Source organism: Harpia harpyja, chromosome 2 (assembly GCF_026419915.1).
Source record: "Harpia harpyja isolate bHarHar1 chromosome 2, bHarHar1 primary haplotype, whole genome shotgun sequence".
Taxonomy (NCBI): Eukaryota; Metazoa; Chordata; class Aves; order Accipitriformes; family Accipitridae; genus Harpia; species Harpia harpyja.
In genome coordinates, this window is record NC_068941.1 from 46,081,411 (window position 1) to 46,108,919 (window position 27,509).

The window sequence follows — 27,509 nt, forward strand, 5'->3', positions numbered from 1 at the left end:
TGTGTCCCAAGAGCTTGTCTAAATGAAAGCCCCCCTGGCCTGGCCTTCCTTTCTGTTAATTTAAATGTGTCACATAATTCAAATGGGCAGGAGAATAGGTGAAGCTCTCATCCCACGCGTTCACATAGTAATTATGACCTATCCCTACAGGCAGTACTCGCTTAAACAACTAGAAGAGTGGGAAGCCTGGTGAGGTTGCCACCTAAAGGTGCCCAGATTGCAAATCAGCCACATGAACTGCAACAACTAGCGCTCTAAATCTGACATCTTCTGTTTCCACATGCGTTGCCAACATAATCCTCTCATGGCTGCAGCAAGGCCCATGGAGCTTTTCTCTCTTTGCATAATTTTTCTGTATTAAGACTTACGATACTTATCAGATATATTGAAATGATAACTATTAAGAGCTTGTTAATAGCTCACTAGAGTGATGTTCTGTAAGAATTTAGCAGAATTATTATTTATTACAGTGATGAAAAATCCTTGATAATGTAATTCATAAAATAGTCAAGGCATTGTCTCTGAGTGGCGGGTAAAAACCAGTGCCAATAATTAAATCCGAAAGATGGCTATCGGAAAACTTAACAAGTTGGATAATTTGCAGCTCCTTGTTAAGTGAACCCCTTGATTAACATTTCCCAGTTAGCTGCCAAGAACTTTTGTAAGGTTCATCAAGAGGCCATTCAGAGTAAGAATACACTGATGAGCAAATAGGAGAGAGGAGCATAGAAATATATTTTTTTTAATATTTATTTACCTCAAAACCAGATGCTAGCAACAATGCAGTATGCTTCTGAAAAATTACAGCAGATATGGAATAGCTCCTCCCATCAATACATATGCGTGAACATACACATAGGAGATTATCTAGCCGTCATGTCTTTGCTAAGCATCAGCAAGTTGTTGCTATGAAATATGCACGTTTCAATAATGGTTCACTGGAAAAAAGATTATACTGATGTGGTTATGGCCCCAGCAACATAAGAAAAGAAGTCGTCTAAATTCTTGTGATTAGATTTAGAAAGCTAACATCCAACCTGATATGCAATCTATGTGTTATGTCTATAATTTATCTGTCAAGGAATAAGAGAACTGGTCTGTTTTAAAACGAAACATTCATAAAATAGCTAAGGGTAAATTTCCATTACTCCAACTCTCCCATTACTGCTGTTAATAACTTCACCTCTAACCAGTTTTGTATTGATTTCAGGATGAAAACCAACATTATATCCTTCTTCTATATCTGGTTAAAAGAAAAGCATATAAGTAAGTTCTTTTTACTTGTATTAAAACTGCAGAAAGCAACTTTGATATACTTATCTGTAGATAAACTGAAGCACATTTCTAAATGTCCTCTGTCAAGTACACTTTGTCTCATTCACCTGTGCCAGAGATATAGTCTTAATGAAACTGTCTTCATGGATTACAACAAGCATGATAGTAGTTTCAGTATTTTTCTTTGAAAATTAGAAGTCATAACCTTGTTGCACCATAAATGAATGCACAGTCATATAGTGAATTGCTTATGTGATAAGAAAATGGTTTTAGTCCAGAGTATGTCCAACATGGGATCCAAGCAAGTTTTTATTCCAAAGGAAAATTAATGAAAACCTATAAAAGGAAGAGCTGCTTTGGTGTAGTTCTATTTTGTTTCTTTAATGCATGGAAATAATTACTATAGAAAATATTAATACCATAAAATAACCTTTTGAGAGGCTGTTTTACCATTCATCACTGTGCCTATTGAATGAGTTGAACACAAACCCAAGTTTTTTCACCACACACAACTGTTTTATCTGCGGGTTTTCTGAATGAGTGCAGGGGTTTGCTCTTATGAGACATCTGTTGAGTCTGGGCTTAATTGATCATAATGACACTGATGCTGTCATGTTACAAATTTTGTTTAACTGGCCCAAGTATGAGGTAGAGATAAATATGAAGGCTGCACATTTTCGTGTGATGTTTTCAAGTCAGACTAAATGGATGGAAAGGAAACTTACAATTGAATTCAAACGTTAAGCAAAAATTCAGGAAGCTAATAAGTGATTTCATAATATTAAGAGCAAGTTATGTTTTTTCTGAAAGCATGTAATTGTTTACAGCCTACAACAACATTTCAACACACCACACATCTGCAAGCAAAACTTGCTTGCAGATTTAGGCTGAAGTTAAGCCTCACAGAACAGGGTGCAGCTGATGAGGATCAGGGATTTGTACTGTAACCTACCATGTGCTTCATGTGCTCAACTGAAATGTCTGTCTGACTATGCAAAGTTTTTGCTATATTTCAGGGCCAACGTTGAACCAAACAGATGAACTGACTGCTGAAGGTTGTACATCCTGCCGGCTTCAAATGGACTAGCAGTAATCACGCTTGAGAGGTGGTTTAAGAAGCTGCTGCCTCTGAATTACAAACTGTCACCTGGTTGACCAGAGTAGCTGGGATTAGCACACGCTGATAGTCAAATGTGGATTCATGCCATGGAAAAGTCTGGGAGCTACAGCAAACTCTCCCAGCCACCAAGTCAAGCTTTCAGGTTCTGCTAAGAAAGCCATTACAAGACAAGCACTTCACCCCCAGTAATGGCTGCTATGAAGAGATGTGATTTTCACAACAGTTATGCACAAAGAAGTCAGCTGTGGAAATGGAAAAAATACAGAGTTATAAAATCCAGATGTAAAAATCAGCGTTTGAGAGCATAGGAGCAATGAGTCACATGAAAAATTTGGTTTTGAGCAAGACAGGGGAACTGAGGATAATATGGCTTTTGTGTAACGCATGCTCTCCGAGGACATAATTAAGAAGTTGTATAACAAAACTAAAAGTCTTGTAAAACACAGCCGGAGATCCAATTTGTGGATAATTGCCATCACTGTGGAGGATGTATGAGGCAGCATGACCTGCTTCATAACAGAGCTTTTAAGAGGCTTGTTTGGAGCAGAAATTTCTCCCAACCTTATTGGAGCAAGGAATAAACATGTCTTTCCTACACTTGAAGCCATAAAGTACTGGTAAACAGCTCCGCAATTATTTATACTAGGGTTGAATCTCAGCTGAAGACCCTGTGCACCTTGGGGGAAAGGAAGAAAATATTCCCAGGTTCAAGCCTATAAATCTTTCACACTTCTAAATGTGATGTTTTGTGAGGCAGTCTGAAAGAGGCACTGTCTTGAAGCCGGTGAAGTGCAGTGATAAAGGATTCACTTGCTATGTGTCTAGGAACTAAATATGAAAAATAATTATTTCAAAGGCTTGAAAGTATCTGCTGTATAATTCTGCCAAGAAGAATGTGATGAAGTTCAAGAAGTTAAAAAATTCTTTTTTTGTTTCACTGTAAGGGAGGAATCACTGACATATCAAATACAAAAAAACTCAGTGAATACATATGGCAACTGACTGAAATCTGGGAAGAGTATTATGAGAAAATAACAAATGTACAAGAATTTGAATCATCTTGTTGGATGCTGGTAAAAAATTAACCTGTTGACTTAGTCATTAAATACTGCTTTCGCATACTTTCATTTGTGGGGCTGAAATTATGTTTTTAAATGTATATATATAAAAATATGTAAATTATAAATAAATATATAAATATATAAAATAATTTAGGTTTAAAGAGTAATTTTTATGAAGACAATGTTTTATTTTGTTAATATTTGATTTTGATTTAAAACTAAGTTCCAATATAAAAATAACATTTCCTGAAGAGTTACTACTTTATTTAAAGCAACTTCATTAAAAACTAAGGTCTTTAATAAAAAATGGATGTATTATTTGAACAATGCATTATAGTTAGCTAAGTACGCTGAATCATACCCTAACATCAAGTTGTCTTCAATGTATTTAGATAGTTTGATTCTACTACTGAGATTTTATGTGCTTTCTAAGTTTATTTTTGATGTGAAAACATACAGGCAATTTCCTACTTAGCTATCAAGTTTTGTATTCATTGGAATTGAGTTTGTAAAAATTACTTATAGAATAGTATATCTTTTCCTGGAGCTTAAAAAAAACAGAACTCAGTGTTAATCTGGGTTGTTATATTGTCTCATCTCTCTCTCTGTATTTCCTCTCAGTACAGTTTTAGGTTTTTTTAAAGCTTTCAGGAATCTTGCTTTCCACCAACTTTGATGGACTATTGCATCTCCCATAACTTTTTTGTAGTTCTTGGCAATACGGAATGAAAGACTTGTATTACTTCACATATTTGTAAAAGAACTATTTCAAATTTAAAAACACCAAGGCTGTGGAGATTATGGAAAACAGTCTACTTTTCGCTTTCAATTAATAGCACCTATTTTTGAACTGGTTCATATAGCTTTCAGGGTACAGGGTAAACGGATCATTCTCTGTTTATGAACCCCTACGTAGAGCTTATGTAGAGTCAGGTTTACCTTTAGATGTGAACATGAAGATATGAATAATGTTCACAGATACTTGCAGGATGAAGAACTGCTTAGTGCTAGTGAGGGTAGCAAAATTAAGCCATAGAGCTGAACTGAAAATCTTAACTCGCACGGAGAACCATTTTTATTCATTAAGTAATCAAACTGTGCATGATATAAACTTATTGACTAGTAAGAAGAACTAGTAAGAACTCATTAAATAGTTGCTTTTTGGGGACAGTTACACTGTGGATGTTCTAAATGGCTTTTTGTTATGTGAGTCAAACTTGAAACATGACACAAAGGTATAGGCATCTATTTAAAAGACAGTCATATATGATTTATCATGAACTGATACTAACTATGAAATCAAGCTGACTTCATAGGAATAAATGAAAATCTTTATATTAATGCATCACTACATTAGGAAATGAAGGGTTTGATCTTCAGTATATATTAGAAGAGACCTAAAAGCACTGAGATACTGTAGCAGGAGTTAAGTGGAATTTAGCCTGAGTGGTGTCTAAGCTTCAATATCCTGTTAGAGAGAAGTATTTAAATCTCTCTTTCAAGAGATGACTAATATGGGTTTGAACTTCACCATCCGGAAAGCAGAACTAAATGCCAGTCTTCCATGTGCTGTATGAAGACTCTAACAGATGGAGAAAAGATAGGCAAGCAGCGTTCCTTTGAGGCTTCTGACTTTTGTACATAAACTAGGTATCTTTGCTGCTCAGTACTTGAAACCAGTGCCCAGACCTAAGGGTCTTGGTATGTGACAATCTGAAGTGGCAAAACCTGCTTTACCATAGAGAGATTAATGCCTGAAGGTTTTGAGAATCAGTTTTGCATTTGGCTGGCCAAGCCCCAGTTTAAATGGGACTTGAAAATCATTTAAGAGGACAGAAAGGGGGAAATACCCCCAAACTATTCAGAATTACAGATTCTGGAAGTATTAATGTGCATGAGTAATTGTATTCATTTTCTTTAGAGAACAACAGAATTATGCTTGTGCACAGATGCTTTATGGCTATGACTTGTTGTATTCTCATGATTTTAATTAGTCTTTAGATGAAGGCCTGACTTGGAAAAAGGAAAAATAATGCACGTTTTCACCCAAGAACTAACACATTCCTGGCTCTGAAATTCTGTGTCAGGTCAGATTCCATACTTCAGATAGTTCACGTGTGACGGTTCCTTTTATCACAAAATCTGCTTTTTTTCCTTAAAATGATATGTTCTATTACCTGCCAGACTAGAAAAGCTTTAAAATAATTAACTGTGTAACATCCTTCTGCTTTCTTTATTCGGTTTTGTCATCATTGCATTTTGGCACTTGAGAAGAAAAGAATTGGCATCTGTTATGTAATACTTGCAATACTTATGTAATGCCTCTCTTATTCTGCCAAGTGCCATAAAATCAAATCACTAATAGCTCTGGGGTTAGGAGTTCATTCTTCAGTAGTGATATTGCTATCAGTGTAACAATGTTATAATACCACCAGTGATAAACATTTACAGTAAAGAAACCAATATTTCATTATTTTTGATACAGATAAGAATATTCATGTACTTCTGTGCTGACAGGTTACTGTAGCTGATGAGCTTCTCAAATTTCCGTCTTTCTGGCCAATTTCATTTTTATTCCAATTCCACCGAAGTGTTCATGTTTTAACAAAACCTGAAAAAAACATTCTTTACTGCATGTGTTTGTTTGTCATAAATCTCTGTCAGATTAGGCATCTTTATATGTACATCCTATTTTTCAAGAAGGTATTTTCATCTTGAATTAACTCACCTACTTGAATAGTAATTCTGTATCTTTTTTTTTTTATTTCATGTGTGTGATGACATTTAGCATCCAGAATAATGTCCTCTAAATGGACTGTGCACATTGGCATACTTTTAATTACACATAGCAGAAATACAATTTCTTCATCTTTTCTGGCAGGGAAGTTTGTGCACACTTTTTTTTCCACTCTGCTGGTATACCTCGCTCTGGTCAGATGTTCTGTGGGAAGGTAGATTTGTTTGTTACGCCAGATGTGATGTCAGTAAATTATGAAATTGCAGCGATTTTATATATGAAGAGGAAGGACACCAGCAAGTCTTCTTCCTGACAAATTTTCTCCTGCAGAACAAGAAGGCACATATGTAATCTTAAAGTTGTGCCCTGCTGATGTGGGAAAGCTTTGTGGGAAAGGGAGAATGTAATGTTTCTTTTAAATAGCAAGAATGTAGCTTTTCAATTCTTTGTGTTTTAAAAAGATATTTTATGACTCTGTAACATAAAAAATTTATGCTGCTCTTCAAATAAGTATGGAGTTTTTTCTGTCAGACAAAAAATTAAGAAAATAATTGTGAATGAAAAGATCCTTCAGCACAGGTACACGTAACTTATTTTTATCTATATCTATTGTTAGCTTTTCCATCAACAGTCTTTAAATATTACATCTGCCTTTTCTTCATGTAAATCCTTATCTTGGGTTTATCACATTCCCAGTGGTTGACATTTTACAAAGGCATGCCCTGGAGCTAAACAGATCTCTGAAAATCATGAAACCTTTGCCAGATTTTTTTTTTTCCCAGCCAGTTCTGAGGGCAAAACTGCAAAATGAAGACTCTCTACATAGTTTAGCTAATTTTAAATTAGGAACGTGATTCTTTTCTTAAACTCATATGAACTTAAATGGCCGTGTGCATTATGGATGCTGATTGTTAAATGGAAACACATGTTCCTATGTCAAACAAACTTCCTGTAATAAGTCACATTCAGACTTCCTGAAACTCAATTATGTTTTCATTTGACTTTCATTATAACCAATTTTTACTATCTGTCTCTTTACGTGTATATTTTTTATTTTTGTCATTATTCTAATGTGTTAAACTACTTTCCATTAGGTTAATTTCCATTCTTATTGCTATGCTTAGGAAATAACTGTAATTTTAATAAAATAATTGTAGTCTCAATTCTAACTAAAAGAGCATGAATTATTTTCCCTGTCTTACAGGAGATGTGATAAAATGGAAGGCTTAGCTTGAATCACATACAGCTCTGACTTTAACTAACTTAGAGCATCAACATTATCCCACTGTGACCCCCATCTTGTTGTTGGGTGGTTCTTGGGTCATGCCTGTGACAGTCCATGGGAAAGACAGAGAGCCAGCCAGAAAGACATGGGAAGGACAGAGACCCCAGAAGCAGTATGCCTGATGCATCCCAGGTCATTTATTCCAGAAGAGCTGTGAAAACAGGCTGAACACCACGGGCAGTCGTCATTTGTACAGGCTTTGCAACATCAGGCTTTTCCGACAGAGGACAACCACGACACTGATTGTGCCAGAGCAGACCAAAGAATAAAAGCTCATTAAGGTGAGGGCACCTGTATCTTTTCAGGATGGATGTGGTCATCTGACTCTCATCATTAACAGAATTCTATGTGACGACAAGATTCTAATAAAGAGAGCCAGTATTATTTCTAGTTAAAGAAAGGCACAGTGATTGCCACAAAATCACGCTGTTGTCTCTGGGTTTTAGGTTACAAAATGTGTTTTCTATGTTGGAAAGCTTGTGCTTCATTAACATTCAGAATACTGACTTTTTAAAGCCAGCCAGCTGAATAAGTATCAACGAAAATTTATGTATGTATTTAAAAGTCTATGCAGCTATGTTCTGTCTCCATGTTTGTGGTATAGTTTGGTGGTGCCTTCTGCCAGCCAGGACTAGAACTGACTGGCAGTCACACTGGCAGGGTCTCTTGTTCACTGCAGCTGAAGAACAGAACAGAGACTTTCTACCCTCATTCACATCAGCACAAATGCCTTTGCAAAATTGCTGGAGGAACAGCCCCCTTTATTTATAGCCCCCCAAAAGGACTGTCCATTAATGGAGTTTTAAGCTGGTAGGCAAGCAATTTCCATCCCTCTTATTTCTGGGCTGGAAGCCTATCTAAATCAGCCAGCTGTGAATCAAACCTCTGATCTCAACTTCTAAACCTACTTGTCTTACCAGAACAGATCCAGCTGCTGCTTCTTTCTCTGTAAGAGTCCATACAGTCTATTACATAGATACCTTGAAAGCTGCAAAACTTTTAGTAAGGTAGACATAATTTAGTTTTACCTCTTAAAGTACGACTGAAATACCAAAAGGCACAAAGCCTCAGGAAAAGGCTTTAACAGCTGGAGGGAAATAAGGGAGGGCGCTTGTGAAAAGATGTAAAACTTTTAAGATTTGCTTGATCAATATCAGCACTGTGAATTGGTGATAGTACCCTTTCAAGAAGAGAAGTGACATTACCTGTCTTCATACACAATATCTTGGGCCTTTTCAAAATTGCACCACTTAGAGCAAACCTGAACTGAAATGAAAGTGCTCTTTGTAGAGGCGGCTTTTGGAGGATTGTTTGACATATGCTGGTTTACAAGATATACTAAATATTTCAAGAAGATCATCGCTAAGATTAAGCAACACCACTCTCATAACAGAAGAAATAGTCGTCTTTGATATTTCCTTGTGTTGTCTTTTTTCAGTCTTAAATATCCGGAAGAGTGTTCATGGCACTGGAGTATAGTTGTAATGACCATGTGAGATTCTTAAATGCTTCAGCTACGCACTAACATTTAATCACCTACAAAAGCCATTTCTTGTTCCTCATAGTCCTGCGATAAAGCCATAAAGATTATTATTAACTATTAGTTCTACTATTTTCATGTACTAACATCGACTGTTCTCTTGATGTTCATACAAGCGGGAGTTATATCATGCAAAAGTCTGTGTCTGGTGAAAGCTTGGGAGGGGTTTATGGGGTGTTTTTTTTCTTTCCGTTTACTTTATACCTCTCCTCTCTGTGGTTTCAAGAGACAGTTAGATGTTATCTGGGCAGACTGGCCTTGCACTGAAAATCTGGGTAAATATTCTCATTTGGGAAATCCAAAGTTAATGAAGTTAGTATTTTGCTATTGCTTTTAATGAAGCCAGGAATCTGTGAGCCTGTGCAAATTTGTAGTAGTAGCTGCTATTGCTGTCTGCTTTCCATGCTTCTGCCCCTCACATGCTTTTAGAGGCAGATTATTTTATATCTTTCTATATGTAGTTAAAATGAAATATCCAATAATTTAGGCATTTTAGTAATAATATTCCATCTTAACACAGTAGTAGCTTTTTTTGTAAGTAACTTAAGCCTTCTTCTCTAATAAGACACCTCTGGTTTTAATCTGAAGTCTGCATGTGAGGGAAAAGAGTTACTCCTGATACCTCCACTTTTACCAGTGTGATGTCTGAATAGATGGAGGCCTTTAGGATTTGCCTTCTCTAACAGAGGTCTTTTCTGTTTCCCATTAGCTTTAATTTTAGCTCTCTGGTGTTATGGCTATTCCTCAGTAAAACTCCAGTCCTTTTATCCTTCTACTTTATTGGCAAGCACATTCCCTTTTCTTTTTCTTTGTCAGCCCAGCTCCCTGCATCTTTTCCGTTGTCCTCTGCCATGAGCTTCACCTAAATCCCTTTGATGATGCCAAGCACTTTTTTCCCTTGTAATTGTGTTTCTTCCTTGCATGCCTATTGATGACATTGACTATTTCTCTATCTGACAGCATTTGGAAAGCTGCCATCATCACATGTTCTGAGAAATGCATTATGATGGCTATCGTGCAGCTGCTTCTTCCTCTAGTCTTCTCCAAAATCCTGAGAGGGCTTTTCCCTCAGAAACACATTCATAATTTTATACATTCTCCCTGGAGAAAGTAACCTCAACTCAGTACACCTGGGACAGAGTGCTTAAAAGCACTCTGTCATTCCATGTAAAAATATATAACTATGAGGAACAGTACAACTATGTTAGTGTGGGCTAGTAGGGCTGCCCTGGGAAAACAGCCTTGGAACTGTTCCTGGCATAAGATAAGGCATGACTGGCACTGAATAGTGTCATATAAAATGTTAGAGCAATAGCTGTTCAGATTTGTGACTGCTTTTCTGCCTTGTTTCATGACCAAAGTGACAGGACTTTTCCCTCAAGTATGATCCTACTTCAGCTGAAATTAATAATAAAACTCATAGAGTTCAGTGAGGGAACAATTCGTGCCTTTTTTTTTTTTCTTTTTTTTTTTTTCCCAATCATCATTGCTTTTTTTTACAGTTTTGTTTATTACTTCAGCTGAATTCAAAGACTAGGGGCCACATAAGTTCTTCAGAATAATATTAGTTTTAACAGACTGCACTTGACTGGAGGTTTGTAGACCAAATAATGACTTGTACACCAGTGTGTTAAGAGCAATGAAAGCATTGCCTTCATTTTGCTTCTTCTGCATTTTTACTAATGTTTATAATGGCATTAGCTACCAAGAAAGATGCTTACGAGCAATTTTAGGAAGCAATTAGTTTTTTTCTTTAAATCATCTGATATAGAGCTAGAAGTTGAAACTTCAGTCTTATAATTTGAGATATATAGTTTTCGTGATTTCATTGTGTTTCTGTTCTTTTCAAAGAGAATACGAAGGAATCCCAGTCATAGAGCACTTACTCCCTGGACTCTCAGACCAAAAACTGCCACATGCACTGACAAGCATTCAATTTATAAACATAAAAAAAAAATCACCTACACATTCAGCCCAACAGTAGACTTCTCAAGTGTCCAGCTAGCCTGCCAGTGAGTGGGTCATCCTGCAGCAGATGAACTATCAGCTGAAGCACACTTACAGATTAAAGTCACCCGAGGTGAGCTGCACAGGGTATCTGCCAGTACTACCCACCAACGCCGTACATGCTGAAATCAAAGATGAAGTAGTCTAACAGTAACAGTGGGCTGGTTTATATCATTCAGACAAAGCCTTGTATTTTTATTGTTGTTTGCCTAGTGCTTTGCTAGCTTTTTCTGGTTGGAGTTTGTAATACTTCTCATTGCAGAGCCTGACAGATTCTGACAAAGTCTCTGTTAAGCTCAGCGTAGTTCATATGACAGTAAGCAGAATTCCTGGCTTTGATCATAGACTGGTGGGATCTGATAGTCAACAGCCTAAATAAGGGGAAAAAAACAACAACTTTAAAAAAATAGCATTTTGGTATCTGGTCCTGGGTGTGGATGGGGCTTCACTTTTCCTGTAGTGAAGTGACAGTCTCTAGGATGGCAGAGCTTGGCTGGGGTTTGCAGAGGCTGCATATTGTGACAGGACAGATGACTTGTTGCTGAGGGAAATCTCTGATCATAGTTGATGGACGGTTAATTGTTCCTGTTGCTCAAAAAGGAAAAAAAGCCTGACCTAAGCAGAAAGTTTCACAGCCATGTCATCCAGCACAAGGAGTGTGTTAATACAGAGAGTTTTCAGGATTTTCTTTTTTACTTTTGGGCTAGGTACATAAAATGGAAGATAGTGTCAAGTACTGAGGCTGCAACAACAGAAATGAAAGGGAGCAGAAAGATCAGAAGATGCTGGCATGTACAACACACTGAAGGTGTGCTATCTTTCGGTGACATCTAAGAGTAGTTACTCATGCATTAAGTGTCACCTGATAGATCATATAGACAAATAGGTCTGAAGATTACAGATGCTGACTGTGTGGATGTGATCAAGTATAAGAGTAAAAATATTGCTCAAGTAATTCAGGACTGGCAGATATCCTCGGTACAAGTGGGGCAGACCTTATCATGGCAGAAAGAAATCTGTATCCCCAGAGCCAAGGCAAAAAGTCTGCTAGTGATAAATACAATAGAGAAATGAGCTTACCATACTGAAGGATGTGGAGAGTAAGTACAGAAATAGAATATGGACTCACAAACAGATAAGGGCAGGTGATCCCATGGGAAAGAGTGAAAAGGCAAAACCATAAAAATCTGGAGAGAAATAAAGCTGATAAATGCAGAGAAAAATTTTGTTACTCCTTTAGTCCATGTGAGCTTAGAGTAGCTGATGCTGTTTGTAGTATCTTTCTGCAGCTGTCGTCTTGAATGGTAACAGCTGCTAACAGGGCTTGGATATAATTTCTCCCATTTTTTCATCTTTTCCTTTATAGAAGTCTAGACTTCATTACAGATCATGAGAAAGAAGAGTGCTAAAGGTGCACAGGAATGCCATGTAGATTTAGGCCTATGCAACAGGCAAGTGTTAAGAAAAAATGACAGGTTTGCCAGTAAATCTGATGCAGGAAATTAATTGCCAGGAACAGGTAGAACTGGGGGACGGGGGACTGAAAATAATATTGATGGGAGATGGAATATAACACACTTGTATGATATTTCAGGTGCTGTAAGAATAGACAGCAAAATCAGGGTAAGGAAAATGCTGATAACCACAGAAAGTGAAAGTACGTTTTTAAAAAAGAAGAGAAGGAACTAACATAAGATAAGTCAAGGTGCTTTGTGGAATATTTGACTACTGGGATAAACACATGGAATATGAGATTTGGACTGCGTGTGGTAGGTGAGTTAAATTATGGAAATACCTCTCCTGAGTCAAGATAGGCACAAATTACGTGAAAAACTTTAAGAAGTGAGGGAAGAATGTCAGAAAAAGACATAGTATCCAGAAATGGTATAATAAATTGTAATATAAAATAATGAACTTTTTCCCCATTTGCAAAAAACAAGTGGTGAGATATAATTCTACTGAATCAATTATGTTCTTAATATATGGTAGTTCTAGACTAATTTTACTATACAGTATTATAAATAATATAAATTGATGTAAGTGTGTTGCAGTGCAGAAAGCAGACTGAATATTTTAAGCTGTATTCTAAGAATTTGCTTAAAATTACATTCAGCTAAACCATCCTCAGTAGTTGCATAGCTGAACATTGAAAATGTTCATCATTCCAACATAGTTCAGGACTTAGAGTAGATCCAAACAGGGACTTCATCACACTCAGATGTTGGAACACAAAGGTGATTAATTCCAAACCCCTGTTGTCAATGCCACTCAGTGCATGGGGAAGGTTAGGTGCTTTAGACTGAGTGAGGGGCTACCTAAAATAAGCATACTTTCATTTTTTTAGAGCATTTCACCTTGTCAATAAGAACTGCTAATGACAAGAACCTGACTTTAAATTGCTGCTTTCTAGGGCGGAGTCATGATTTCAAGATTGCTGTGAGGTTTTCCCAAAACTCCACTAATTCAGGGAGGCAAGAGCGACCTTTCCTTTTGAAACTGAAATGGAAGAGAAACAGGCCAACTCCTTTGGCTCCATAGTGAAGTATTTATTGCTGTGAACTGTCTTGTTTCGGTTGCCCTTTTATAAAAATTTCAACCCCGTTGCTCTTCTCCACGGAGTTCTACTGTTTATTCTGAAGCTGGTCCTGAAAGAGGAGTTGGTAGTGTCCCTGTTCCTCTTTTGAAGTTGCATCATTGCAATAAAATAAATAGTAAGATTTACTAGGGCAGAAATAGAGACAGAATCAGCATGATTCTATAGCTAAGCAGCTAAAGGTGGGAACCATATTCCAATCTATTACAACTTTTGCAGCTTGTCCAATGATTCTTGATTACACCTGAATTTATTTTTCCCACACAAAAAAATATTTTAGCATGTTTATAGTTAAGAAAGTTGCAATTTTAAACTAGTGAATAGCATTATAATTCTGTGCTTCTTCACAGTTGTAGCCCATGGTGTAAATCTGCACTACAAACTTGGCCGATCTGTTGTACATAAGACAGATGGACTTTGCTGGCTTTGGAATTGACTGTGGCTTTGCCCCAAGCAAGGAACTGCTGCTTTGCTGCCCCAAACAAAGACTGCAGCCTGAAAGATTAAGAATTGACAATCTGCCTTCCTTGCTGTGACTCTAGAGAAAGTACTCATCACCAGGCCAATATGTCTGGCTATTTTTACCCCTTACATATGGGCCAGAGATAAGGACTCACTTCTGTCACTCTGCTTTTCTCATTGTGCTACGTTTTCAGTAGTTAGGTGGAGGAGAGAGAAGATGAGTGAGAATATTATTGCTCTCCATGTAATCTGACTCATGGCTAGACCAAATTACATTTTAACCAATTTCTTGATGATGTTTGAATAAATTCAGTATGAAGTGCACTTCATTTACTGCAAATAAAATATTAACATTTTTAAGGTTTCAGAAGACAGCAGTTCGAAAGCTCTTAAATACTTCAGTCACATTGAATAAGACATAGAGGACTGTCTGCTATTAAAACCCAGAAACTTGACACAAAATCTTGACTACTTTTCTGGTGTTGCCACAGATTTCTTATTTGTCCTTGGGACAGTTATCTGTTCTTGGTATCTAGGAAGAATATTAGTGGAATTTTTCCTCTCTAAAACACAAAGCTTTCTTTTCCTGGTGTTAATCACCTGATCAGATATCTGAACTTCACTGATACAGCCTGGAGGTCTTTGGCTTCATACCCTTACATTTCAGAGAGAAACTTTTTTTTTTTTTTTCTTTTTTTTCCCTGAAGATTTCTGTAGAGATTAGAATTTCTCTTTAAATCAAACAGAAAAGTGCATCTTGGCATTTTACAGCCAAGCTACAGTCGCTCTGTTCACAGTCCAAGTCAGCAGGGAGCCATGCAAATGTAGATATTTTAGCACTGATCCTGTGCCAATATTCCCTCCTTCTCAGTAGGCTTTTGGTCTTCTCTTAGTGTACCAGAGAAAGCTTGCATCTGTTCAGATCATGGGTAGATCAAGTTTCTGTCTACCTGCAAAATACAGACGCCCCAGAGCATTGGTGGACTAAATGTAGGGGCATCTTTTTTTGAAAGCAAGAAATGCCACCTCTCCAAGAACAGCAGTAGGTTTGTACTTTGGATTCTAATCTACAGAGGAAATCTTTAGCATGCTCTTCAGTACAGTTCACCAGTGATTGTCAAGGCACTATGAACTGGCAAGGTGTCATAGGGAAGATTCATAAATGCATACTATTTCTTACCCTGTTTTTCTGAACGTCTGTTACAGTCACTGCTGAAGACAACATCTTTCGTTAGACAGACCTTTGGTCTGACCTAGCATGTCAACTATCTTACAGTTGTAAGTAACTAAGACAAATAATATATCTCCTGGTATACTTTTAACCCACCAGGTTCCTTGCTGATGCTGGTATTTTCTGCTTGAATGAATTTATGTGATGAAGACATAAAATTCTTCAGAAACATTTTTAGTCTAGAAGCTGTTTTCAGAATGTTTAAGAAAGGACCTTCAAAGAGTTGGCCTTGCAATTTCAAAATATCACTTTTAAAAGGAAAAAAAGGAGTTGTGTTATTTCCCCTTGACATGGACAACTAACTCTGGAAGTCTGGGGAGTGGGAGGATAAAGACAGTAAGAATTTTTACAGTTTGTCAATAGAAGACAGCATGCTTAGATTTGCACTTCAGAGTGTGAGAGAAATATAAGTAATATAGAATTTGTATTTATCTTTCCAATTCAGTAAATAATTTTCACCCACAGAATATGAGAGTGACTGCAAGATGTCCCTCGCTGAAATGTAGCATTGGATCCCAAAGTAAACAACATAGTTAATTAATACTATGTATATAATTGTACAACCCTTTCAACTCTAGATGTATTACTACACTAGAATATCACTCAGAGTAATCCTATAGCTACATGTGAAGTATTAATCACTCAAGAAATATAAATAAATCTCTTTTACGCTAATTAGTACTATCTCAAGCAAATAAGTTTTATATTTTTCATAAGAACAAAACAAAATAAAGCTAATCAGTTTATGCTTGATGCTTTCAGCCAAAAGCAGTTTTTTTATAGCTGAGAACAGATATAATAAGCCTGTTGCCTGGAAGAAGAAATAGGGCTATTACTCCAAAGAAGAGACAAGCTTTAAAATGTATTTGAAGTTACAAATGGCACACTTATGAATAAACTATTTGCTTTATTAAATGGTTAGTTTCTGAAGTTCCACAGCTCTTCAAGGGTTTCTCTGTAATTTTATATTTCTCTTTGATATCATTTCAGAAAGTAATTAAATACATCTCTAATCAGGCAAGCTATATAAGCCCATGCTTGACATAAGGAGATGTGCTTTGCAATAGAAGATCAAGGCTGAGTGAAATGTTCCTATACTTTATATATGGCAGCTGTATTTTCAGTGTTTGCATTTTCAGGCATAGGCTCATAATTTAGTAATCCCTGGGTTGTTGGTCCTTGTGAGTATGTCTTAGTTCACAACTGGTAACTTATTTTCTTAGCACTACACCCTGCTTTCCTTACAGTCCTCTTAAAGACTGTCATACCTCATTGGCAAGTATATATAGCCCTAGGATGTAGATTGTCACAACTCATGCAATATCACATCCAGTGGCAAGTTCTAATAAGTTATATTAAAACTGAGCTTATTTCTTCATTCAGTTCATCATGATACTCTCAAACAAAAAGATGGGGGAAAAAAAATGAATGCCAGGTTAATACAGTTTCCTTCAGATTTGTTCATTTAAACTGAATTCCAAAAGCTGCTCAGTGGGAAAGTATTTTTCTGAAGAGTTCATTATTTTCAGCAGCAGTGGTTGCCTTTTCTATATGAATACAGTAAGGCAATTCTGAAATGTACATGTATACCTATATATACACCTGCTAGTGCATAGTTGGATATATGGTGTGAGGAGGCTTTTCTTTCATTGAATTTCTATACTTTTTTTTCCTTTTGAAAATGCCTTCATAATACTAATGTGCATGGTACATTGCAGATAAATCAATTTTCTTCTGCTATTCTGAACTGTTATATTTATGTAAATAATAGTTCCATTCTCTGTCAAGGTATCAAAGGTTTCAACTGTATCAGAAACTATATTTCATCTATCCATGGGAAGTAGTGAGATGTAATAGCTGGTATGCTAATGGTAGTAGCTAAGTAAATCATAGGGGTTTTTTGCTTCACCTCCAGTTCAATTTAAAATACTGAAGATTTATCAGATTATACTAAAAATAATCTGCACAACTGAAAGGGGAAAAACTATTCCTTAGGACTTTTTTAAAAAGTGAATTATTTTCAAATATTTGCAAATTTCAATGTCATAAAGTTAAAAATTAAAGGAAATTTTAAAACAGTAAGTTCCTTAAGAATATGGACTGAAAAATTTGACATAGCACCATTATTGCTGAGTCTCTGATGTCACATCCCTAAAAGAAATGAGCTCAGAGTTGGACTGCTTTTTCCCTTATGGGGCCTGGGTCTACTTCCTCGAACAATACTGGTCAGAGCAAAAATAGTTATTGTATGTAATAGTGTCCTGCAACATCTGCTCCTGATTAAACTGTCCCTGCTGACCTCAGAGAGAGTCAGCAGCTCCTGGGTTTCCAGGGAATTCAATAGATCATGATGCTGAAGATACTGCTGGGATGTTGGCCTGTCGTTCAGGACCACAAAATGCCATCCTGTAGCCAGGCACGGCAATAAATTTCTGTACTTGAAGTGAGTTCATAGTCTGACTGAAGTGACCCTGCAGCTGTCTGGGTAACATTGTGAAGGATCTGCGACAGGACTGAGAGTCTTGGTCTGAGCCTGCAATGTGAGAGAAAAAAACATTCCTACATACAACCAGGGGCCCATATGGTGGATATTGGATAGATGTGAGAATCTGACACCTGAACATGTGTGGAATGTGGAATACCTGCCTGATGCCTTCCAGTTACAGCAGGCAGGATGATAGATGGCTTTGTACATCTATCTCATGCCTTGTACTTCAACGCTCATGCATCAAAGGGTGGATGGAGCATTTGAGTACTGGAGCAGATTGAAGGATGTAGGATGCCACTACATGTACAGGCAAAACAACGCCTGTTTCAGAGCACCAGAGATGGGTTTCTTACCCTGAAGGGCTTTGTCAAGGAACAGAGCAGGCTGCTCTGTAAGGGAGGGCAAGCCAGGAGCCAAGGGTGACAGCCAGGGTGGCAGGGCAGTGCCCCCACCCTCAGGGTGCAGTCCCACAGTACCTGAAAAAAAATAGCAGAGAAAGGTTTCAGTGGTAAGATTCAGCTAACAGCCCAGAGATGACCAGACAAGTCTGTAGTGATGAGGCAGGCCTGAGATCAGGCTGGGAAGTCAAGTCAGGAGGGCAAGGAAAAATGCAATGCCAGGAACAGCACACTCATGCCATAGCTCAGGCTAGAGCAAGGTTCTGAGTATAATTGCAGCTCCTCCGCTAATGTTTGGGAGGTTGCATGGGTGGAGGTCCCAGATGAGGCTTCCCACAGCTGCTTTTCACAACTCCACTGTTTTCATGGCACTCAGATCTAAGCTTGCATAGCAGTGCCATATCAAAGCAGACCATGAACACAGGCAGCTAAACACCTAGGAGAGGGGAGAAGAGGTTAAAGGGGAGGATTACAGACAAAGGAGATTATTAACTGGTCAGGGTAATTAGACCCTGTTGGTACATTCAAGGCACTGGTAGTTTTGCAATTGCCATTGTCTGAAAGGGTGAATAATAATGTGGAGCTTGTAGGAGACCATAGGTTTCTATCTCCATTCAAGGGAGGGAGGTTATACTGTGAATAGGACAGACAATGCCATTTGAGAGAACTGTAGATTTGCTTCACTCTTTGCTTCTTGATTGTAGGTGGTGGCATGGGGGCACTTTTCTTACCTTACCAGTCTCAACAGGCAATGCATCTGTCAGCAGTGTTGGAGTTGTCACCAAAGGACTGCAGTAAAAAAACCTTTCAATGAAGTGTACAAGGTAAGTCACAGGGGGGAACGCTCATGGGGCAGGAACTTTAGGAGCTTACGTGCAAACTAAGAGGGTCTAGGGGAGGTGCAAATGAGTTTACAATACCCAGGGCAAGAGTACCCCTCTGTTCATGTGTGCTAAGGATGCAGTATGTGAACTCCCAATGGACCCGGAGGCTTCTCCTATTTGATCACAAGCACATGTATTGGATGGCTTTGGGCCTCAAGGGCATGCCCAGGCACAGCTGCTGAAGGCAACACAAACATCACCATTCTCATTAGGTGTTGTATCTTGGATCCTGCCTGTTGATGCAGAGTTGACCTGCTGACTGAACTAAGCATCCAAACAGAAATGTGTCACTTGCCCCTTAGCCAGGAGCAGAGAGTCCATCATTCCCACATGATGGCATACAGCTTCAGGGAGGAATGTGAAACCCTTTGGAGAAAATCCATAGATTTTTAGCTCAGGAGGCTGTTTGGGGATAATATGACACTGAAATGGTGTAAGTACAGACATGCCTCAGGGTTTTATTGTCTTAGAGTTAAATCACAGAAGCAGATGAACACACACTGGTCCCAGAGAGGAGGGTGACAGGTTAGCTGTGGAAGGCATAGCTGTTGGAGAAGACTGTGTCTTGGTTTATGCTGCTAGGGGGACAGAGCTTGTGTTTTCTGTGCTCTGGAGAAAGATTGGGGGGGTGGTTTAGAAGTAAATAATGTGCATAGTCATTGTTACATTCCAAAAGCAGCTAAAACAGGCATAATATGAAACAAAGAATACAAGAAAAGAAAACACTGAGTGGGAGAAGGGTCACATAAAAATAATGCATAATGGGGAAGCTGAGAGAGGAGTGGAAGATATGGAGATGGAAATTGTCTGAGAGGACATAAAAATAAGCAAAGATACAAAATGATAAACTGAAAATCAAAGATATTTAAGGGCTACCTTTCCAGTCAGCATTTAAAAGATTTTTTAATTAATTAATGGCTGAAATGATTTGCCACAGAGAGAGCTATCTAGAGGAATATGGTTGGTAGAACATTTACTAGTGTTTATCATCTTGTACAATATCCATGTGAGTTCTTTCATAACTGGTTAATTAAATTACTGCATACTTTAGTGGCACAGTACATTGTGAGATCGGGAGCATCTCCTAGTCCTAGCCTGACATCTTGACACAGCTAGCATTTTGGAAAGTAGTATTAAAGATCAATTGAAATGTTCTCTGAGGAGATAATAGGAAGAAATCATAGAAGATCATACCTTTTAATATCTTCAATATTTTTCAATACCTTTCCCAAAAGCACATATTAGAAGATTGGTGTGTCTCTCCATATTCTTTACAGAGCTAAGAAATTTGGAGCTCACATATTTTGTTGGAGGCTTAATTGCCACATTTTTAATCAGTTTGAAAGAATATTATTTTTTAACCAATAAAATGAACTGAGGGTAGCTCATATTTTGGCACTGGAACTATCTAGTTTGTCAGTAAAAAATGATTCATGCTGAAGTATTACATTATGTATTAAAACTATGAAGCAAAACAGCTATCTAATATTGCAGACCTATGGCCAATTCTTTGAAACAATCATGTATTTGACTTTGTGTATGCAGATAGAGCAGTGGACTGGTCCATTAGTGGTATTAGACAAGTGCATAAGTCTTTGCAGATTTGGAGTTTAATCATTTCCCAGTTTTTGTCTTTGAATTTAAGCTTGCTGTCTAGACAACACAAGTTCAGACAGCTCTAAACTGCTATAATCTTCTTACATTTATTCAACAAATATCTGAAGCAAATATTTTGAGAAAAATTTTGAGACGCTCTTTCTTGAGACTTCGTAATTCAAAGCAAATCATTAATGTTTTAACACAAAACCAAGAAAAAATTATGTATCTCATATCTTCCATTTTAAAAGGTCTGCAAACAAGCTGTAAGTAAAAATTTGCAAATGCTAGATTTGGGTGCTTCAAATGCTTTATGCTTATGTTGACCTCATACATGTATTTGTATAAACATATGCAAAGTCAAGGTCATTGGTAAGAATTTAAAACTATTCGGCACTCTACTGTCTATGTAGCTGTATCTTCAGAGCAACTCCATGGTGTATGTCCTTTTGCATAATGCCAGTACTGAAAGAGTTTTTTTGCTTTGTTCTGAGTGCTAAAATGGTGTAGAAGTTTTCAAAATACTTTGTTGACTGACAAGGAAAAATTATGTTCTGTAACCTAGGTGGAGTTGCCTGGATCAGGTTGGTAGTTATTTAAAGATGTGTTTGTTTCTAAAAAACAAAGCAAAAAAAACCCCAAACCAAACACATATCAAAAAACAGTTAAATATGTGGGTGAGATACTGTAAACATTTTAAGTAGTATTACAGAATACCCTTTTTTGATACACTGAGAACTGCTTTTCACCACACATGGAACTATTGCATTAGGACATTAGATGCTAAAAATAACATTTTTTTTTAAATGTCAGGTGAATTAGAAGCAGAGTTTTGAAACAGTTTTGAAAAATCCCACTTTGCTTCATACATCAAATAATTCCCTTGCCCACTAAAGCAGCAGGGTTACCTAGGCCAAACAAATATGTGAGCTTCAGATTGTTCTCAAAATAAAGATGTATCCATAAATTATTGGATAGATAACTTCACATATTTTCAATTAAGTAAGCTGGATAGCCAAAGCCTTTTTAGTCTATTTATGAGTGAAGCAGAAGCAGATACAGAGAAGCAATTAATTTTGACAACAAACCCTAAGCTTTTTATCTCGGTATTCTATAATGTGTTCCAAGTACTAAACAGCTCAAATACAAAAATGTCAAGTAGTGAGTCTAGTTTGAAATACAAATATGAAGTCTGCCTTGCCTTAAGCAGTTTGGCAGTGGATAACATGATGTGCAAATAGCTTCTCAGTAAGAAATGCATTCAAATGATGTTCTTCATCATACACATCATACATTTTCATAGCAGTACATTTTGAAGGTATGCTCTGATTCTGCATGCCATGTGACTGACACATGGGCACCTTTTTCCTGTTCTTCAGTTGAATGTTTGTAGATCTCAAACTTTTGCTCCCACAATGTCAGATGTCTTTACAGACATTCTAAAAAGAAAAGGTAGTTCAGTTTTATGGTTGAAAGGGGCACTGTTTTCCTGCCCCCCCCCCCCCCCCCTGCTTTGGAGCAAGGAATGCATTAACTCTGAATTGCTGTCTGCAGTTCTCTAGCTCCAGTTCCAGATGAAGAAACCTTTGGGACTTTTTCATTGTTTGTAATCCTTTTGACATTTTCCCTTTGGAGACAGCCACAGAATTTTTTGGTGGGCTTGATTGTTGTACATTCAAAGCTATTACATTGACATTTTTTCCATTGTGTGAAGTCTGTATGCTTCCTTGCTAAATACTTTCTCTTGAACTTAGTGCAATCTTTAAAGCATAACTGTGGAACATTATGATTAACAATGACTCGAGAGCACTCCGTGATGTAAATTCAGATTTAAATAGAGAAGATGTTTATCTGCAGCAAACTATTTTTTAATAGGCTTGTTCTTAACACATAGCAAGCTTCTTTCTTATGTAGATGGTGGCACCATCTCTACGAAGTAACCTGTTAAAGCAGCAGACATCCATAACGAAGGCTAAACATTGAACCCACCTGAAAAATCTAATCCTTTCTCTGTTTATTTTTTTGCCTGTAATTGATACAAGAATCAAATAATATGATTATAAATGGGTTTGTGCATCTGTTGGCCTTTCACAGCTTTTCAGTGAATGAGATAGATACATTTATTTTAATCAGTTAGGTTTCTTCCTTATAGTCACTTTTAAAACCTTGACACTGGTGTCACTTTTTTTTCTTCACTCATAAATTCATTCATGCCTTGTGAGATGAAGAATGTGTTTCCACAAATTTTTCCAAAACAGAGTGGAAGAGCACACCTCTGGTTAAACAAAAGGTAGCAAAGAGGTGCCAATTCAACCTCATGATGTCTCCTGTAGTTGTCCAGGAGTTTTCTCAGTCCTTACTTTTGTTTTATGGTCCTGCACAGATGCAGAATTTACAAAATCCCCATTTTTGGCAGAAGGAGCATTTTCTTCCAAAGCTCTGTTGTTGCTGAAGAATCCTCAAGCTGCCACTGTCTCCCCAGAGATCTACCTTGGAAGTTGCCTGGATGTTGCATGTTCAGGGACACAAAAACTTGCTAGTGTTATTTTTCTCATTTGTAAAATACCTGTCAATATCCATGAGGAGTATTTCAGTCTCTATCAGAAAGCACTGCCAGGTAAGAAAGTGCCTTTCAGCATGAAAACTGTGGTATGCATCTCTAGGAATAGTTCAGCAGTGAAGTTACTGAACTCTTCAGATCTCTTCAGCAAACAACCAAGTTTATGTCTCCATACAGGCTGTTTGCTTTCTTGATTGTCCTATTTCTTGATTGCTTTATATTGAAAATGAGTCATGACCTTGCTAGTCATTTACATCCTTGATATTTTCTCATGATTTACTGACTTCAAATTAGAGCTGAAGGTTTTCAATGTAGATGTCAAAGCTGTAGCCTTCAGCAAAAAGTTTCAACTCTGAATTTGTCAAGTGAGAGAAAACAACTCTGACACATTTAGACCCCCTGACCTTTTATGAATGAAAATGAGCAAACACTCAACAGTCTGATGTAAAAGACTGCAGAGGGGAACACTTGGTAGGTCTCAGTTGTCAGTTTAGCCAATACACCTCTGAAATGAACAAGGGGAATGACAAAGCTATTTGCAGACATCTGCAATTCCAGTTTTCAATTTAAGGACATACAGCAATTCTACAGATCATCCTGTGATGGCGGAACGAAACAGGATTTCATGCAGGAACCTACTAAGCAGGAAACGAGCAAGCAGCCTGGCCAGGCACAGAGGGCTGTAAAAATCCATTCAGGATCATGTTTACTATCAAAATAAAAATGAAGTCTCCACATAAATGAAATAAATACTTACCCTAGCAAGCCTTTACCTGCTTGATAGCAAAAAGTAGTTTTCACGATTTCATTAGAACTAAAAGACAAAAATTGTAGTCTCACAAAATTTTAATGGCTTTTTTTTCTTTCTTAGGTACAAACCTGGTATTCATATTAATAGGCTTAAATTTGCTACATGGCTATCTAAATATGAAATTTATGACAGAATTTGCGTCTGGCACAACTGAATTTTAAGGAGACCACAACTCAGAAAGCCTCTAGTCCTGTACCTGGAGATTGCCAGGGCATACCCTCAGGCCCCAAGTCTAGGAATCAATAACCTGGGATATGCTCTGGTATATATCCACCCCAGTTCAGACGTATCTAAACCACACCAAATAAAGACATAATAACATCTGACAGTGCTAACTCAACTCATTTAAAAATAGCTTAAATAATAGGACTGGAGAAAATGTTTACCGTTGTTACAATGTTCAAGTAGGGAACACTATGCAAAATGGTCACTGCTGCTGACAGTGGTTTCACAGCAGAGAGAGACATTAGTGCTTACAACAAAGCTGCCTCCCGGACAAATGCCATGGCATTAGGATTCAATAAAGAAACAAAAAAAGGTACCGGTCAATTCATTTAGGCAGAGAGTAAGAGGTCGGGATGGACATAGGTCAAAAGAGAAAAGTGGTACAGGTGTGCGGTGTATTGAAAGTGAGGACTTACTGTAAGTTTGCAGCTCCTGTTGTGCCAAGTGCTCCTATTATTGCTATTGAATATAGTGCAGTGGTGAGGAGGAAATCTATGCAAATGTGTGAGAAGGGCATCTGTTCAGAATTTTGGCTCCTAAAATGAAAGTCTCAGAGAGTCTCAGAGACCTCCCAGGAGCATTTGGGCCACACAAAGCTGATGTTTCGTATTTACAGGCTGTTTTACCCTGAGAGTTTTCTGTGTTGTTTTTAATGAAGAGAACAGACAAAGGCAGCACTGTAAGTCAAATTCCCCTGAAGACAATGTAACTAGGCCAGCTGACACTCTGAAGCCTTGCTGAATAGAGACAAGTGCTACTCATTCCCCCTGCCACACTAAAAGCTGTGTCAAATACCTAAAAGCTTGGTAATGCCCATGCAGCCTTAATTTAGCTCACTTCTGTGCATGCACTGTGTATGTGTATTTGTGTTTGACGAGACAGAAACTTCAGAAGTTCCAGCTGCTGGAAGACAACATCTGCTTCATTTGCAAACTAGTTAAGTTTTCCCCAACAGCTCAAAACATCATGAAATTTGGTAGAATTTCAAAGAAACAACTAGAACCACTTTCGTCATACAAACTTCTCCTCCTGATCCTGCCTGCAAAATATCCAGTACATGGTCCTAACCCTGAAGCTGCTAGACCACTTCCAAGGAAAGTGGGAGCAAGCAGGGAGAAGTGTTTGAGAACTTGAACAGCAGACAGGCTGCTAAGGCTCTCCTCTGTGTATGCATGTATGTGTGTGTGCATATGTGCATTTCTATATCTCAGCTGTTCAGAACTGATTAACGAGTTTTCTTGGCTACCAGACAGAATTACTATTCCAGGGCTGAAGTTGCTGGTTCGGTTCTGTAGGGAACAGAATGTGTTGCTGAGACTTACCAAACCAAATGCAGCAGAGTACAGCAAGGAGTGCAGCCCCACTGAGTTCACACTAAGCATTCGCTAAAAAGCATGTATTGTAGAAATAGAAATGTACTTTCAGGTCTCCTGGGTTCTGGTTAAAATCCTAAAGGGGAGAATTGTGTTCCCATTGTGTTTTCCATCAGCCTCTTTCAAGAACATACAGTTGATTCAGAGCAGGAATTCTGCAGCTAACTCCTTAATTCAAAGTGTGCAACTCTTAGAGGGCATACCATTAGCTGTTCAATAGATATGAATGTGAGCAAGATCCTGGTTTACAATTGTGTTATGTTTGGTATGAAATATACTGTAATCCTGAATGCTGAACTCTACTTTTCATGGTCTGGCTTATGTCAAGCCATGTGATCAGAAGTCCCTAGCTGACCCTAGCTCTACCTGTAGAAGTTTTGCTGACAGCTGCAGAATCTGGTGTAAATGCCCTGGTTAGAACATAAGCATGGAAGACAGTGAGTATAACCAGTGCAACTGGAAGAAGTGGTTTGGTTCTGTGGCAGTGAACTAGAAGTGTGCTATAGAAATGAATCAATACTAAAATTCCATGTATCTGTTTATGTACATACTATTGCACAGAGGATATGCTTTACTAATGTTCCTGAAAGCAATGAGCAAGGGATTTAAACTGCAAAAGGGAACTATATATTCAAAATCCATACAAAAAATATGGGAAAGATTCTCCTAAAGGCCTTGTGACAGAGCTATAAATACAAATAACAGCAGCAGGTTAGATGCATTTCAGAATCTAGAGTCTTGTTCTGCTGTACCTTAACCAAGCAACTTTAAACACTGGGTTGTTTTTTTGTGTTTGGTTTTTTTTTTTTTCTTTGTATACATCATAGAATCATAGAATAGTTTGGGTTGGAAGGGACCTTTAAAGGTCTGGAGTTGTTACTAAGAATTGCATTTTTTTAGATAACGTAGATATCTTTTTCAATATATTTTTTTGTTGTACATAAGTGATCTAACAAGTTTACTAGGTTTCACAACATGCACTAAAGCTCCACTTTTTTGTGTAAGCTACTAGTTATTTCTGTTTTCATCGAGGTCTATTTTACAATCTTTGCTAATAGTCTTACAATTTTGTTCACTACCAGACTCTATTTGATATCACAGGGCTTGTGTTCGAGTAGAGCAATTTAGCAGAGAAAAACAGCATTATTAACCTCTGACCATTGTGTTAGATTAGAGTAATAAAGATATTTGTAGTTGTATTAGTCTAATTTATTTTTACAGTAATGGAATTCTTAAATTTTCTCACTGACAGAGGGTAAGACCTATGTCAACATTTAGTCTGAGATTTAAAAAAAAAACAAAGGAAAAATTTAGGCTCTGATGTATCTTAGGACATTCCAATTCATACCTAATATTCACAGCAGTCAAAAATAACTCCCTCGGAGTACAACAGGAGGAGCCCCACAGCAGCTGTCAGTATTGCATAGCCTACATGGGCTTGGACAGGGTGACTGTTCATCACCTCCAGCTCTGCGCATATTAAGACTCCTGCCATTGAAACACATTTGATTTCAGTAGGTGACAGCACACCTCTGGTATGTTGACAGAAAAACATAAGTATTATGTAGAGACCTTTTGGGGATTGGCATGGATTATATTTTGCACTAATAGGAATCTATTATTTTTAAAGAGATAAATTGTGGGAAATTACTCTTAGCAGAACAACTCAGAGTAGAAAAATAATTAGAAGGACAATAATTTGATCAGAACAAGAAAATGACTGAGAATTGGACATTTCCTCTTGACAGAATAATCACTGGGGATGTGGGGATTAGAATAATGAGGCACAGCAGTGTGAACTACCCTGACTTCCAATGAGGTTGTGATACTTTCCTCCATGGCAGCAGAAAAACACAGACATAA

At 37.6% G+C, this 27,509-nt stretch overlaps 1 long non-coding RNA gene across 2 annotated transcripts in view; it reads right to left on the minus strand.

Annotated features, from left to right (window-relative positions):
- Positions 1-24,814, minus strand: part of LOC128137608 (uncharacterized) — a 50,318-nt gene extending 25,504 nt beyond the window's left edge. Inside the window, exons 1-3 of one of the 2 annotated variants that reach the window (XR_008233754.1) lie at positions 24,690-24,814; positions 18,153-18,275; positions 5,418-6,517 (exon numbers count right to left, since the gene is read on the minus strand). This is a non-coding gene — a long non-coding RNA (uncharacterized LOC128137608). Of the gene's footprint in view, positions 1-5,417; positions 6,518-18,152; positions 18,276-24,689 lie in introns of those variants that run through there. The other variant, XR_008233757.1, reaches the window with a different exon arrangement.
- Between the last annotated feature and the right edge of the window lie 2,695 nt (positions 24,815-27,509).